Genomic DNA, 6,809 nt, shown 5'->3' on the forward strand with positions numbered 1-6,809 from the left:
TCCAACCCAAAGCATTCTGTCATTCCATGGTTCTATGACACAAGTGATGTTGGTTTGGGTTCTGGCTGTCCCACAGACTGCTGGTACGATGCTAACGACTGATTCATCTGATACCTCTGTGCTGCTGTTCTCCTTTTAAATGGGGAAAACAAATGGAAGATTTCCTTCCTCTCTCAAAGTCAAACAACATGCAAGGCCCTTAGTGTGTCCTATTACACATAGGTCCATGGCCATCCCTGACACGTTGCAAACTGCCTCCTATGTGCTACTGTAATGATGAGTCACTTATCCCAAAACTCCCCTAGCAGGTTATTGTAGAGAATAAATAAAGGCAAGCCTGACCTTTTCTGAAAGCTGAAAACTATTGAATATTTAAAAGTCAGAGCATGATAAGACCAAAATATCAGTTCAGCTCCCTATAGAAAGAAACAGAGTTATTGTCAATTTAGAGACAGAAAACTGATAGGAAGAATAATGTGTAGTTTCTGCGTTCCAAATTCCCTGTGGAGCTGCTGGGAATAAAACACAAATCTCTATTACTGAGTTTGTATTGATATCATCTCTCTTTTTCAAAACGAAAAAAAAACCAACAAACACTTTCCCCAAGGTGTCAGCAAATTCAGAATGAGAAAGTGAAGCATTTTTCAAGTCCTCCCATTGTTCTGTGTGTGTGTGTGTGAGAAGTATTTATAAACTCCAAATTCAGTCAATTTCAGAGTTTTTTTTTTTGTTTAGAAAACGCATATGTATCAACCACAGGGCTACTCTTCCCTTATTACTAAGTAAGATTTCAATTAAAAGACCGCCGATTTGCAGTTCCAAATATCTTATTTCATAGCAGAATATGTGTATATTTCAATGCATGTATGTACATGTTCATATACATGTATATATTCTCTAGCTTTGCACTGCAAATATTTATCAAGCACGCTAAATATTGTAAATGAGTACAGCTCCAGCACTCTTTCCAAAGACATGAATAATCCTTACAGAATAATATACACGAGTCTTGCCTGTGTGTTTAGACTTCTCCTGTATATTAATTTCCTGAATAGGGCATCATCTCTGTCAGAGTCACAAAGCATCTTTTACACTGCTAGGTTCCACCATGCTCGTTGCTATAATGTGGTCAGGGACTATGAATTTTTTAGGTACCATTTGGGGGCATTTTATATGCATATTTCATGAGAGCAGGGGGTGGGTATAATATTTTTGGCAGACACTTGCCAGGATATGGATGGGAGTCAGGAGAAGATGGCTTTTCATATAAGTAGTCAACTCCACTCAATTTAAACCATGGCTCTTGGGAAGCATTTAAAACACAGAACTTAAATGAAGCTGCACTGTAAGCAGTACAGAGCAAACCGTCTGGAGTGTATAAATATATATATATATATTTATATATAGCCAGATGCTCAAGGTCAAATGCACAGAGCTAGCCATTGGGGATGGAAGGCATGAAGCAGCTTGCTGGAGACAATTCCTTCTTCAGAGCTGCTCACCCCTGAGAGGCTGCTTGGTGCCAGAAGTTGTCCTTAGGGTGAACCACGAGGTCTGAGTCGCTGCTGTATCTCCAGCGACAAGAGAATCGTAGCAGTTCAAGCAGCAGATGCAGAGAAAACTACAGTGCCAGTTGCTTCAGGAGACTGCAGGCCTGCAGGGATCCTCATAGTCAGATCCACCCAAGCTCCATCAGGGTCCTATCCAGACAGCTTCCTATCCTGCTGTAGGCACTTGACAGACTTCTGGATTAGCCCCAAATACAGATGACTCCATTATTTTAAACCACTTACTCTACAGTCAAAGGAGAGAAGCAAATGAAAAGTATGGTTGTCTGAATATGTTACAAAGAGATTTTGGAAATAAGTAATCCTAATGTGATGCTAAAGCCCATATTCATCCTGCCTAACTTAAGGTACGCAGCAGAGCTTCTATAATTAGCCTTTGGCTCTTCTATAATCAGGGTAAAGAAACAAGCCCTTACGGAGCGATACAGCTCCTAGCTGGACTGGAAAGTTTCTTTCTGTTCATTAACTGCAGCAAAGTGTGTCTGTCTTTCTCTGATCATTCCTGATTTCAGCCTTCATGAACATCCCTATTCCTGTCCAAAAGACTCCTGGATGCTATGGGCTATTTCTCTTGAGATTTTCTGTGAAGTCCCTGGTGACTGGAAAAAATGGCAACTTCACATGCATTTTTAAGAATGCTAGAAAGGATGACCCCAGGAACAAGCGACCTGTCAGCCTCACCTCTGTGCTGGGAAAGGTCATGGAGAAGATCCTCCTAGAAGCTATGCTAAGGCACATGGAAGAAAGGGAGTTGACGCGGGAGAACCAGCATGGCTTCACTAAGAGGAAATCCTACTTGACCAACCTAGTGGTCTTCTGCATCAGTGGACAAGGGAAGAGCCACGGATGTCATCTATATGGACTTCAGTAAGGCCTTTGACATGGCACCTCACAACGTCCTTCTCTCTAAATTGGAAAGATATGGATTTGATGGGTGGACATTTCAATGGATGAAGTACTGGCTGTAGGACCAAGTCCAGAGAGTGGTGGTCAGTGGCTCAATGTCTGGATGGAGATCTATGACAAATGGTGTCCTCCAGGGGTTGGAGCTGGGACCGATACTCTTTAATATCTTCATCAATGAGATTGACAGAGAGGGACCTAGACAGGCTTGAGCAGTGGGCCCAGGTGAACCTCATGAAGTTCAACAAATCCAAATGCAAGGTCTTGCACCTGAGTCAAGGCAACCCTCACTACCAATACAAGCTGAGGGATGAAAAGATTGAGTGCAGCCCTGCTGAAAAAGACCTGGGGGTACTGGTAGGTTTCAAGCTGGACATGAGCTGTATCCTGGGCTGCATCAAAAGAAGTGTGGCCAGCGGGGTGAAGGAGGAGATCCTGCCCCTCTGCTCTGCATTGTGAGGCCTCACCTGGAGCACTGTGTCCAGATGGGGAGTCCTCAGTACAGGAGAGACATGGAGCTGTTGGAGCGTGTCCAGAGGAGGTATGTAAAAATGATCCACAGAATGGAACGCCTCTCCTATGAGGACAGACTGAGAGAGCTGGGGCTGTTCAGGCTGGAGAAGAGAAGGCTGCGAGGTGACCTGAGAGCGGCCTGTCAGTATCTAAAGGGGAGCTACAGGAAAGAAGGGGACAGACTCTTTAGCAGGGTCTGTGGTGACAGAACAAGGGGAAATGCTTTCAAGACCAAAGTGGGTAGATTTAGGTTGGATATAAGGAAAAGGTCTTTTACAGTGAGGGTGGTGAGGCACTGGAACAGGTTGCCCAGTGATCTGGTTGATGCCCCATCCCTGGAGACTTTCAAGGCGAGGCTGAATCAGGCCCTGGGCAACCTGATCTAGCTGTGGTGTCCCTGTGCATTGCAGGGGGGTTGGACTATATGGCCTTTAAAAGTCTCTCACATCTCTAAGGAATCTATGATTCTATGATTCTCACTCAAATACCTGGATTTGTTTTCACCTTCTCTCCAGTCATCAGATTTATTCATCAGTGGTCTTTACCCAATCCAGCCATTTTCTAATTCCACTTGGCCAAATTCCGTTTAACCCTTGTTACAAAATTGAGTGACAGTTTTTGTAGGGAATAGTAATGGTTTAGCAAATATTCTTCATGTTTCATTTGCCAGAAGGAACTGGGAACTTAATACTCCTACGCAGGAGTTTTAAGGCCAACTAAACCACAGCTCATCTACAGATTCTTCTTTTGTGAGGCTGTTTTCCACAAATCCAGTTTCTAAGATGATGAAAGCAAGTCCATGATCAGGGAACAGTGAAGGGTACTACTACGGTTGGCTGCTAAGAATAGTCCTGCACCACCTCAGCTTTCTGATGAGCCCCTGCAACAGCCTCTTCCAGCAACACTCAGAAACCAGCAAGCATCTGCCTTGGGACCAGTCAGTCATGTCTGCATCCGACCCTGGCGCCCGTCCTGCTGAGAGAGGGGGCTTGTCTTCACTAATTTCATGATGTCACCTCTAGAAGAGCGGGAAGCACTATTTCCATGAGTAATAATGTACCATGAAGGGCAATCAGTGCTCAAGAACAATGTCCTTGATCATTGGCCAGCCAGGCAACCTAAAGAGCCCTCCTCCTCTTTATGTAGAGAAACACGTTATTGATTTGCACATTGTTACAGAGGGCAGTTCTTAATCATAATTAGGCCACTGTGAAAAGTCAAAGCATTCAAATCAGATGAGGGCTTTCACCATTGCAATCTGGCATCCATATGTTCAATGGCAGCTCAAGCAGACGGCTTTAATTCTTCTGTAGTTTTTCTCTGAAGACTCAATATCATTTACCCCTTTAAATATGTCAGTTCTGTGTTTTTGGATACACAGCCTCATATTGTCTTTCAGAGGGCTAAGTTGAAACACAGTACTCTATTTTGATATACTATACAATAAAAAGTCCTTTCTTTAAGAAAAATAAAACATGACAACCACCATTGTATCATGAGATATTCCCACAGACTGGAATATCTTGATCTAAGTAAAGATTACATCAGAACAGAACCGAATTTCTTAAGTAGGTTCTGAATAAAAGTGAGGGTGCCAGAAGTAGTTTTAGTTGATTCCTAATCTAGGGTAATGAATACATCCTTCATATATTTCCAGACATCACTCAAATATTTCTAGCTGAAAGGTTCAGGTCATGTTCAGTGAAAGGTCATGTTCATCTTGAGTTTGGTTAAGAAAATTTGAAAAATGTCTCTAACTAAATTTGTCTACTGAAAGGAGACTAAAATCCATTGGCTGTAGCCTATCACGGTGGAGATTTGTGTTTATTCACTCAAATTGAGGAGAAAGAGCTATATGAGTGGAAGAGTGATGGGAGCTCAAGCGCAAATGGACTTTGATCGATCACTGGGAGTACATTGACTCTGAAATTTATATGTAGTTTTCAAATTTTGAGAAGGCCAAGGTCTGAAACCGTTGTACAGAGGTAATGGTAGCAAAACATAAAGGTGGTCTTAAGGGAGGGCATAACTGTTTTATAATAGGACAGGGACTCTTCCTGACAGAAAGGATGGGATTCCTCAAACCCTGCCACACAGGCGGTGGTTGTCTCCCTCTTTAGGGCATGGAAATGGACGGATTCCTCCAAGGCACGGGTCTTCTCAGCCTAAAGTAATACAAAACAGGCTTCAAAAATCACTTCCTAGACATACGACTTTCTTTCCACTGTCTATGAGATGAGCCCAGGATGACTAGGTTAGATGGACAGAGCTATGCTATGGGAATGAGTACTTTGTTTATATGTATCCTATTAAGGGGACAGTGTTTAATTTCTTTGAGTTGTTCATGTCAGCTTTCTGTCTAAATCTAAAGATCTGAAGAAAAATTATTTTATCTGAGATCTGAAGTAGAAAGTAGAACTGAGGATGATGACATCATGTATTGCAACAAAAGATGAATCTTAGCCTCTGAAAATTCCTGGAATACATCAAATTCATAAGTTCTATTTGAGTTTTTCTGTCTTGAGTTCCTTCACTTTCCCACTACCTCCCCATGTGTTCTGCAGTGCACATATCCCAGGTCCCTTGCTTATAGCATTCACCAGCTTTTCTTCAGCAGCACATCACCCAGTGAACCCAGTAGGAAGAAAGAAAGCCAAAGTCTTTTTTTTTTTTTTTGCATACACTTTTGAATAACATCCCAGTGAGGATCTTCTGCTTGCTTCTAAGAAATTCGAGCAGGGCTGAGATAAGGTCACTGAGAGCCTAGGACTATATAGGTTATTAATTGATGCCAGCCTAAAAGCCCCAGCGATTTTATCATGTAAGAAGTTAAAATGGTATGAGATCAGAATATCTGCTTTCAACATGAGAGATTTTTCTACTGATTCAAATCCTTAGTCAGTAATAAACTGTGAGGCCTGAAGCCATCTCAGACTTTATTTGAATGGACAAAATACTAAAAAATTTCCACATCCCATATCAAGTTCCTTAAAACTAAGAGTGGGAAGCTTCAGCAGTGAGAGTGAGCACTGCTGAAAGATCAAGGAACCCTGCCCAGGTCCCCAAACCCCAGTTCCTCCACTTGAACTCCTGGCAGAGTCTATTTAGAGAGTTGTGTCACACTGATAAGCTTCAAGGCATGATAGTTTCTCTTTGACACTGAGAAAGAGATAACTTTCAATATAATCATATGAAAGTTTGTATTTATAGTGATGACATCTTGGCTTAGATTATGTCTTCACGGCTCTTCAGCAGGTGACAGATGATGTGTTTTACCACAAGAGGCCATTTACAGCAGTATATTGACAAGGTAGAGATTTTTTAAAATACAAATTGGAAGTGCTGTCTCTTTCATAAGGCCTCTGCCATGCAAATACTGAAAAGACAAAGCTGAAAATGCCTTATTCTCCTGGAATCTATAAGCATATAACAACATGCTCTATTTCACCATGGATAACCATAACCAAATCCCATTCCTTATTGCTGATGTGAAGCCCAAGCAACCCACAGAGATATAAGAGTCTGATCTGCGTTATCCTAATGACTTACATTTTTAAAGCCCATTTTAGGAAATTAATTGTTTTGATATTGTTCAGAAGGGTAAAATTCTCCACTTTCTCTTGGCATTTTACCTCAGTGCTGCCACATCCAAAAGGCCTTCAGAGAGAAGAGAAGTTAAAATGAGGGAAAGTGGAACGTTCTTCTCTTGCTTCCCATTCCTCTGCAAAACCAAGAGCCATTCTGCATGGCAGCGTCCCCTCTCCAACCCCCAGTCCAAAATACTATGAATAAGGAGCACAGTTCTCTGTTCACTCAGGAATGCCA

The sequence above is a fragment of the Numida meleagris genome, chromosome 3, assembly GCF_002078875.1.
Source record: "Numida meleagris isolate 19003 breed g44 Domestic line chromosome 3, NumMel1.0, whole genome shotgun sequence".
NCBI classification, from domain to species: domain Eukaryota; kingdom Metazoa; phylum Chordata; class Aves; order Galliformes; family Numididae; genus Numida; species Numida meleagris.